We start from the raw sequence: 9,547 nt of genomic DNA, 5'->3' as shown, positions 1-9,547 counted from the left end.
AGCCTTGACTGCCACGCATCGGACTGCTGTCCGTGTGGGGCTGGGGATGCTCAGCCTGGAAAGAGAAGGGGGCTGGCGAGGCCTCCCTGCAGCTCTAGGAAAGATGGGCACAGAGAGGAGAAGCCCTTCAACTGCAGGAGTGAGCTTGAAGTTGGATCTAATGAAGCTGCTCTTTTCCACTCAGGCTGCTGGGCCACTGGCCCAGGCTGTGCACAGAGGCTGGGGATGCTCCATCCTTGGCAACATCCAAGGCCAGCTGGGAGCGGGGCTCTGAGCAACCTATTCTGGGCGAAGATTGCTCCGCTTGGAACAAGATGGTCTTTAGGGTCCCTTCCAAGCCCAAGCACCCAGGGATTCCATCATTCATTCTACGGTCTCCGTTGTCCTCTTCAGCCTGGGCCTGAACTCCTGGCGGTGATGTCACAGTGCACGCTCCAGCTAGAACTTCCAGCATCCAGCAACGGCCACAACACAACCCTTGGCTCCTTGTGCCAGCACGCTCTTCATTCACCCTGCTCCAAGCCTACCCCTGTCACCTTGTTGCCACCTGCTCCCTGATTCCCCCAGCAGTCCCCAAAGCTCCCCATCGCTTGGATTTTGCTCTCCATCCCTGCAGGATGTCTGCATTTGTTCCAAAAGAGGTATGGTACTATTCCACGGAGGCGGACACCCCGCAGCTGCCTGGCTGGGCTGGAGCTCTGTGGGACAGGCTGGGAAATTTTGCTACCTCTGCAGGCTGGCACAGACCGAGAGGAGGAGACGGACGTCGATACACAGACTGATAGAGAAGAAGCCATGGAAGTGGACGGAGAGGATACTGGAGAGGAAGAGATGGATGTGGATATGTACGAGACAGAGGAAGAGATGGAGGTGGAAACGAAAGATTATATTGAAGAGATGGATATTGATCTAAAAGACAAGGAGGAAAACATGGTCTTGGGATGAAGACCGATGCCAGCAGCAGAACAGGCAGGTGCTCCCCACAGGCAGAGTGGGTCCCCTGCTGCCAGCCTGGGGCCAGGCTGGGAACTTCCTGCTCAGGGACACGCTAGCCCATGCACTGGATTCTGCTGGCCATCCCTGGCCTGGCCTGGGCTTGCTGTGGGCCATACAAGCCCTGTTCCAGTGCCTGGGCCACAGCCCCCAGCCAGGCTCCCTTCTGGCAGCAGAGTCCCACTGGGCCAGTGTCCCAGCCCGGCAGCACATGGAACACCCTTCCGTGCCTGACTGCACTGACCGTGCTACTTGTTTTTCCTTCCAGGACTTAGGGACATCACAGACACAGATGCCACCCTACTGTACATACGTTTTACAGTTGTTGTGTTCAGGATAGAAGTGTTAGAGTTTGTTTAAGTTGCCTGTAAATACGTTTCATAGAGTTTTGTTAGATCTGTTCTCAGGTAAATAGGTTCTATAGTTTGTTGTTGTTGTTGTTGTTGTTGTTACCAATATTCTTACAGTGTAAATATGTGGTGTAGTTCATTCTTGTTCCTTTTCTTCTACAGATAAACAGTCTTTGATTTTCACACCCCAGTTCTCTTTGCATTTTCTTCGGGCACGTTTGCAAAGCTGTGGGTTGTTTCGGGAACAATGTTTGCAGGACTCTAAAAAGAGTGTCAAAACCGCTCTGCCACACTCTCAGCTGCTGCTGCTGCCCCAAAAAGCACTGGCTGGCTTTGCTCACACAATCACAGTTGTGGTGGCATTTCTACCACACCACAGGACAGCGATGTTTTCCCTCTTCTCCTGGAAATACCTACAGCACTTGTGGGTAGCAAGGCAAACATGAGCCTCTTTTAGTGGCCCTTGTGAAATTGGACATGTGAAATGAGGTACACAAAGCCACAGGCCAGCTGAACCTGGCATCTCTGAATGGGTCTTTACATTCTTCCCAGGAAGATGAATGGCAATCACTATTTTGGCAGGGAGGAAAGTGCATCAGCTAGCAATTTGCTGTAGAAAATGTGCTTTCTGCTCCTCTCACAGCCAAAACTCCTACCCATTTCTTGGAAGTCCTTCTTAGATAAGGACCGTGTTCAACTGAGTGACAATGAAGCCAAATGGCAATGCCGCAATCAATTGTCCTGTACACAATCTCCTTCATCCACGTGGAAGGTTACTCACGGGCACACAAGAGGACGGAAGAAAGCCAAATGCATCGTTGGACATCATAAAGTCAGACGTGTTGAGGGCTGAAGAAATCTTGCAGAGATATGGAAAGCTGCCCTGAAAACCCAGTTCGGGGAGAGCCTGAGCTCTTTTGTGCTTCTAGGCCTGAAGATGCTCAGCAGCTTTCCCAGATGCTCAGCAGGCAGTAGGATTGTGCCTGAATCTGGCTCTGGAAATGCCAGAGCCTCAACTGAGAGCTGTGGCAATGATTTCCATTGCATGGAGAGGGGCCACAGTCCTGCAAGAGTCTTTCAGCAGAGCAAACAGCAGCCTGGAGGGTGGGCAGTGCTGCATCTGGACCACTGCATGCTCATCCTTCACCACAATGCAGAGCTGCCATGGATCACTTTTTCCATTTCTCCTGTTGGGTATGTTTTGGAGAAGTTGTTCTAGGTGGCTTTGGATGGTGATCCAAGTAGGAAGCAGCCATTCGCCTTGCTGTGATATCCTTACAACTAGTCCTAACTTCTCATTGCCTTTGGTTTGATTGGGGGTGTTTTATCTGTTTGTTTGATTGGTTTCTTTGGGTTGGTTTCTTTGTGTTTTTCTCTCTTTTGCTTGGAGTTTCTTTTCCTTTTTTAGAAATGACTGATGAAGTTGGCACAACCAAACTCCAGAAAACGTAAAGCAGGCTTGACTTTCCAGAAATTGCTTTTGGCTGGCTTTAGCTGCATTCCTCAGGATCACGATCAGCAGTAGATATTTGCAGGTTTTGCTCTGCATCCTCAGCCTGCCCAGATGTTGTTCAGTGTTTCAGCAGTGGAGAAGACGATGGATATTTTGCTAAACCTCCTTTCAAACAACAAAACTTGGGTTAGCACGACAGAAAAGAAGAAAAGAAAATCTTCGCCAGTTAGAACAGAGCCAGAGTCCCACCATTTCCCCCTCCACTTTGCTTTCTTTTCTACATTTAGAGGTAAAGCTTCCATCTCCAAAAGCTTCCATCTCTCACTTCCTGATGTAGCCATTTGCTACCCTTTAGCCTTGACTGCCACGCATCGGACTGCTGTCCGTGTGGGGCTGGGGATGCTCAGCCTGGAAAGAGAAGGGGGCTGGCGAGGCCTCCCTGCAGCTCTAGGAAAGATGGGCACAGAGAGGAGAAGCCCTTCAACTGCAGGAGTGAGCTTGAAGTTGGATCTAATGAAGCTGCTCTTTTCCACTCAGGCTGCTGGGCCACTGGCCCAGGCTGTGCACAGAGGCTGGGGATGCTCCATCCTTGGCAACATCCAAGGCCAGCTGGGAGCGGGGCTCTGAGCAACCTATTCTGGGCGAAGATTGCTCCGCTTGGAACAAGATGGTCTTTAGGGTCCCTTCCAAGCCCAAGCACCCAGGGATTCCATCATTCATTCTACGGTCTCCGTTGTCCTCTTCAGCCTGGGCCTGAACTCCTGGCGGTGATGTCACAGTGCACGCTCCAGCTAGAACTTCCAGCATCCAGCAACGGCCACAACACAACCCTTGGCTCCTTGTGCCAGCACGCTCTTCATTCACCCTGCTCCAAGCCTACCCCTGTCACCTTGTTGCCACCTGCTCCCTGATTCCCCCAGCAGTCCCCAAAGCTCCCCATCGCTTGGATTTTGCTCTCCATCCCTGCAGGATGTCTGCATTTGTTCCAAAAGAGCTATGGTACTATTCCACGGAGGCGGACACCCCGCAGCTGCCTGGCTGGGCTGGAGCTCTGTGGGACAGGCTGGGAAATTTTGCTACCTCTGCAGGCTGGCACAGACCGAGAGGAGGAGACGGACGTCGATACACAGACTGATAGAGAAGAAGCCATGGAAGTGGACGGAGAGGATACTGGAGAGGAAGAGATGGATGTGGATATGTACGAGACAGAGGAAGAGATGGAGGTGGAAACGAAAGATTATATTGAAGAGATGGATATTGATCTAAAAGACAAGGAGGAAGACATGGTCTTGGGATGAAGACCGATGCCAGCAGCAGAACAGGCAGGTGCTCCCCACAGGCAGAGTGGGTCCCCTGCTGCCAGCCTGGGGCCAGGCTGGGAACTTCCTGCTCAGGGACACGCTAGCCCATGCACTGCATTCTGCTGGCCATCCCTGGCCTGGCCTGGGCTTGCTGTGGGCCATACAAGCCCTGTTCCAGTGCCTGGGCCACAGCCCCCAGCCAGGCTCCCTTCTGGCAGCAGAGTCCCACTGGGCCAGTGTCCCAGCCCGGCAGCACATGGAACACCCTTCCGTGCCTGACTGCACTGACCGTGCTACTTGTTTTTCCTTCCAGGACTTAGGGACATCACAGACACAGATGCCACCCTACTGTACATACGTTTTACAGTTGTTGTGTTCAGGATAGAAGTGTTAGAGTTTGTTTAAGTTGCCTGTAAATACGTTTCATAGAGTTTTGTTAGATCTGTTCTCAGGTAAATAGGTTCTATAGTTTGTTGTTGTTGTTGTTGTTGTTGTTACCAATATTCTTACAGTGTAAATATGTGGTGTAGTTCATTCTTGTTCCTTTTCTTCTACAGATAAACAGTCTTTGATTTTCACACCCCAGTTCTCTTTGCATTTTCTTCGGGCACGTTTGCAAAGCTGTGGGTTGTTTCGGGAACAATGTTTGCAGGACTCTAAAAAGAGTGTCAAAACCGCTCTGCCACACTCTCAGCTGCTGCTGCTGCCCCAAAAAGCACTGGCTGGCTTTGCTCACACAATCACAGTTGTGGTGGCATTTCTACCACACCACAGGACAGCGATGTTTTCCCTCTTCTCCTGGAAATACCTACAGCACTTGTGGGTAGCAAGGCAAACATGAGCCTCTTTTAGTGGCCCTTGTGAAATTGGACATGTGAAATGAGGTACACAAAGCCACAGGCCAGCTGAACCTGGCATCTCTGAATGGGTCTTTACATTCTTCCCAGGAAGATGAATGGCAATCACTATTTTGGCAGGGAGGAAAGTGCATCAGCTAGCAATTTGCTGTAGAAAATGTGCTTTCTGCTCCTCTCACAGCCAAAACTCCTACCCATTTCTTGGAAGTCCTTCTTAGATAAGGACCGTGTTCAACTGAGTGACAATGAAGCCAAATGGCAATGCCGCAATCAATTGTCCTGTACACAATCTCCTTCATCCACGTGGAAGGTTACTCACGGGCACACAAGAGGACGGAAGAAACCCAAATGCATCGTTGGACATCATAAAGTCAGACGTGTTGAGGGCTGAAGAAATCTTGCAGAGATATGGAAAGCTGCCCTGAAAACCCAGTTCGGGGAGAGCCTGAGCTCTTTTGTGCTTCTAGGCCTGAAGATGCTCAGCACCTTTCCCAGATGCTCAGCAGGCAGTAGGATTGTGCCTGAATCTGGCTCTGGAAATGCCAGTGCCTCAACTGAGAGCTGTGGCAATGATTTCCATTGCATGGAGAGGGGCCACAGTCCTGCAAGAGTCTTTCAGCAGAGCAAACAGCAGCCTGGAGGGTGGGCAGTGCTGCATCTGGACCACTGCATGCTCATCCTTCACCACAATGCAGAGCTGCCATGGATCACTTTTTCCATTTCTCCTGTTGGGTATGTTTTGGAGAAGTTGTTCTAGGTGGCTTTGGATGGTGATCCAAGTAGGAAGCAGCCATTCGCCTTGCTGTGATATCCTTACAACTAGTCCTAACTTCTCATTGCCTTTGGTTTGATTGGGGGTGTTTTATCTGTTTGTTTGATTGGTTTCTTTGGGTTGGTTTCTTTGTGTTTTTCTCTCTTTTGCTTGGAGTTTCTTTTCCTTTTTTAGAAATGACTGGTGAAGTTGGCACAACCAAACTCCAGAAAACGTAAAGCAGGCTTGACTTTCCAGAAATTGCTTTTGGCTGGCTTTAGCTGCATTCCTCAGGATCACGATCAGCAGTAGATATTTGCAGGTTTTGCTCTGCATCCTCAGCCTGCCCAGATGTTGTTCAGTGTTTCAGCAGTGGAGAAGACGATGGATATTTTGCTAAACCTCCTTTCAAACAACAAAACTTGGGTTAGCACGACAGAAAAGAAGAAAAGAAAATCTTCGCCAGTTAGAACAGAGCCAGAGTCCCACCATTTCCCCCTCCACTTTGCTTTCTTTTCTACATTTAGAGGTAAAGCTTCCATCTCCAAAAGCTTCCATCTCTCACTTCCTGATGTAGCCATTTGCTACCCTTTAGCCTTGACTGCCACGCATCGGACTGCTGTCCGTGTGGGGCTGGGGATGCTCAGCCTGGAAAGAGAAGGGGGCTGGCGAGGCCTCCCTGCAGCTCTAGGAAAGATGGGCACAGAGAGGAGAAGCCCTTCAACTGCAGGAGTGAGCTTGAAGTTGGATCTAATGAAGCTGCTCTTTTCCACTCAGGCTGCTGGGCCACTGGCCCAGGCTGTGCACAGAGGCTGGGGATGCTCCATCCTTGGCAACATCCAAGGCCAGCTGGGAGCGGGGCTCTGAGCAACCTATTCTGGGCGAAGATTGCTCCGCTTGGAACAAGATGGTCTTTAGGGTCCCTTCCAAGCCCAAGCACCCAGGGATTCCATCATTCATTCTACGGTCTCCGTTGTCCTCTTCAGCCTGGGCCTGAACTCCTGGCGGTGATGTCACAGTGCACGCTCCAGCTAGAACTTCCAGCATCCAGCAACGGCCACAACACAACCCTTGGCTCCTTGTGCCAGCACGCTCTTCATTCACCCTGCTCCAAGCCTACCCCTGTCACCTTGTTGCCACCTGCTCCCTGATTCCCCCAGCAGTCCCCAAAGCTCCCCATCGCTTGGATTTTGCTCTCCATCCCTGCAGGATGTCTGCATTTGTTCCAAAAGAGGTATGGTACTATTCCACGGAGGCGGACACCCCGCAGCTGCCTGGCTGGGCTGGAGCTCTGTGGGACAGGCTGGGAAATTTTGCTACCTCTGCAGGCTGGCACAGACCGAGAGGAGGAGACGGACGTCGATACACAGACTGATAGAGAAGAAGCCATGGAAGTGGACGGAGAGGATACTGGAGAGGAAGAGATGGATGTGGATATGTACGAGACAGAGGAAGAGATGGAGGTGGAAACGAAAGATTATATTGAAGAGATGGATATTGATCTAAAAGACAAGGAGGAAAACATGGTCTTGGGATGAAGACCGATGCCAGCAGCAGAACAGGCAGGTGCTCCCCACAGGCAGAGTGGGTCCCCTGCTGCCAGCCTGGGGCCAGGCTGGGAACTTCCTGCTCAGGGACACGCTAGCCCATGCACTGGATTCTGCTGGCCATCCCTGGCCTGGCCTGGGCTTGCTGTGGGCCATACAAGCCCTGTTCCAGTGCCTGGGCCACAGCCCCCAGCCAGGCTCCCTTCTGGCAGCAGAGTCCCACTGGGCCAGTGTCCCAGCCCGGCAGCACATGGAACACCCTTCCGTGCCTGACTGCACTGACCGTGCTACTTGTTTTTCCTTCCAGGACTTAGGGACATCACAGACACAGATGCCACCCTACTGTACATACGTTTTACAGTTGTTGTGTTCAGGATAGAAGTGTTAGAGTTTGTTTAAGTTGCCTGTAAATACGTTTCATAGAGTTTTGTTAGATCTGTTCTCAGGTAAATAGGTTCTATAGTTTGTTGTTGTTGTTGTTGTTGTTGTTACCAATATTCTTACAGTGTAAATATGTGGTGTAGTTCATTCTTGTTCCTTTTCTTCTACAGATAAACAGTCTTTGATTTTCACACCCCAGTTCTCTTTGCATTTTCTTCGGGCACGTTTGCAAAGCTGTGGGTTGTTTCGGGAACAATGTTTGCAGGACTCTAAAAAGAGTGTCAAAACCGCTCTGCCACACTCTCAGCTGCTGCTGCTGCCCCAAAAAGCACTGGCTGGCTTTGCTCACACAATCACAGTTGTGGTGGCATTTCTACCACACCACAGGACAGCGATGTTTTCCCTCTTCTCCTGGAAATACCTACAGCACTTGTGGGTAGCAAGGCAAACATGAGCCTCTTTTAGTGGCCCTTGTGAAATTGGACATGTGAAATGAGGTACACAAAGCCACAGGCCAGCTGAACCTGGCATCTCTGAATGGGTCTTTACATTCTTCCCAGGAAGATGAATGGCAATCACTATTTTGGCAGGGAGGAAAGTGCATCAGCTAGCAATTTGCTGTAGAAAATGTGCTTTCTGCTCCTCTCACAGCCAAAACTCCTACCCATTTCTTGGAAGTCCTTCTTAGATAAGGACCGTGTTCAACTGAGTGACAATGAAGCCAAATGGCAATGCCGCAATCAATTGTCCTGTACACAATCTCCTTCATCCACGTGGAAGGTTACTCACGGGCACACAAGAGGACGGAAGAAAGCCAAATGCATCGTTGGACATCATAAAGTCAGACGTGTTGAGGGCTGAAGAAATCTTGCAGAGATATGGAAAGCTGCCCTGAAAACCCAGTTCGGGGAGAGCCTGAGCTCTTTTGTGCTTCTAGGCCTGAAGATGCTCAGCAGCTTTCCCAGATGCTCAGCAGGCAGTAGGATTGTGCCTGAATCTGGCTCTGGAAATGCCAGTGCCTCAACTGAGAGCTGTGGCAATGATTTCCATTGCATGGAGAGGGGCCACAGTCCTGCAAGAGTCTTTCAGCAGAGCAAACAGCAGCCTGGAGGGTGGGCAGTGCTGCATCTGGACCACTGCATGCTCATCCTTCACCACAATGCAGAGCTGCCATGGATCACTTTTTCCATTTCTCCTGTTGGGTATGTTTTGGAGAAGTTGTTCTAGGTGGCTTTGGATGGTGATCCAAGTAGGAAGCAGCCATTCGCCTTGCTGTGATATCCTTACAACTAGTCCTAACTTCTCATTGCCTTTGGTTTGATTGGGGGTGTTTTATCTGTTTGTTGGATTGGTTTCTTTGGGTTGGTTTCTTTGTGTTTTTCTCTCTTTTGCTTGGAGTTTCTTTTCCTTTTTTAGAAATGACTGGTGAAGTTGGCACAACCAAACTCCAGAAAACGTAAAGCAGGCTTGACTTTCCAGAAATTGCTTTTGGCTGGCTTTAGCTGCATTCCCCAGGATCACGATCAGCAGTAGATATTTGCAGGTTTTGCTCTGCATCCTCAGCCTGCCCAGATGTTGTTCAGTGTTTCAGCAGTGGAGAAGACGATGGATATTTTGCTAAACCTCCTTTCAAACAACAAAACTTGGGTTAGCACGACAGAAAAGAAGAAAAGAAAATCTTCGCCAGTTAGAACAGAGCCAGAGTCCCACCATTTCCCCCTCCACTTTGCTTTCTTTTCTACATTTAGAGGTAAAGCTTCCATCTCCAAAAGCTTCCATCTCTCACTTCCTGATGTAGCCATTTGCTACCCTTTAGCCTTGACTGCCACGCATCGGACTGCTGTCCGTGTGGGGCTGGGGATGCTCAGCCTGGAAAGAGAAGGGGGCTGGCGAGGCCTCCCTGCAGCTCTAGGA

The 9,547-nt window shown here is 50.3% G+C and overlaps 1 long non-coding RNA gene across 1 annotated transcript; it reads left to right on the top strand.

The window, feature by feature from the left end:
* The first annotated feature begins 3,617 nt into the window (after positions 1 to 3,617).
* Positions 3,618 to 9,310, top strand: LOC147648666 (uncharacterized). The gene is made up of 3 exons (XR_015279958.1): positions 3,618 to 3,795; positions 3,885 to 6,939; positions 7,034 to 9,310. It is a non-coding gene; the product is annotated as an uncharacterized LOC147648666 (long non-coding RNA).
* The last annotated feature ends 237 nt before the right edge of the window (positions 9,311 to 9,547 follow it).

Source organism: Cyanistes caeruleus, chromosome 31, assembly GCF_971803275.1.
Source record: "Cyanistes caeruleus chromosome 31, bCyaCae1.hap1.1, whole genome shotgun sequence".
NCBI lineage: Eukaryota > Metazoa > Chordata > Aves > Passeriformes > Paridae > Cyanistes > Cyanistes caeruleus.
The sequence above is the reverse complement of the archived record's forward strand: the minus strand, read 5'-3'. Positions and strand labels throughout refer to the sequence as shown.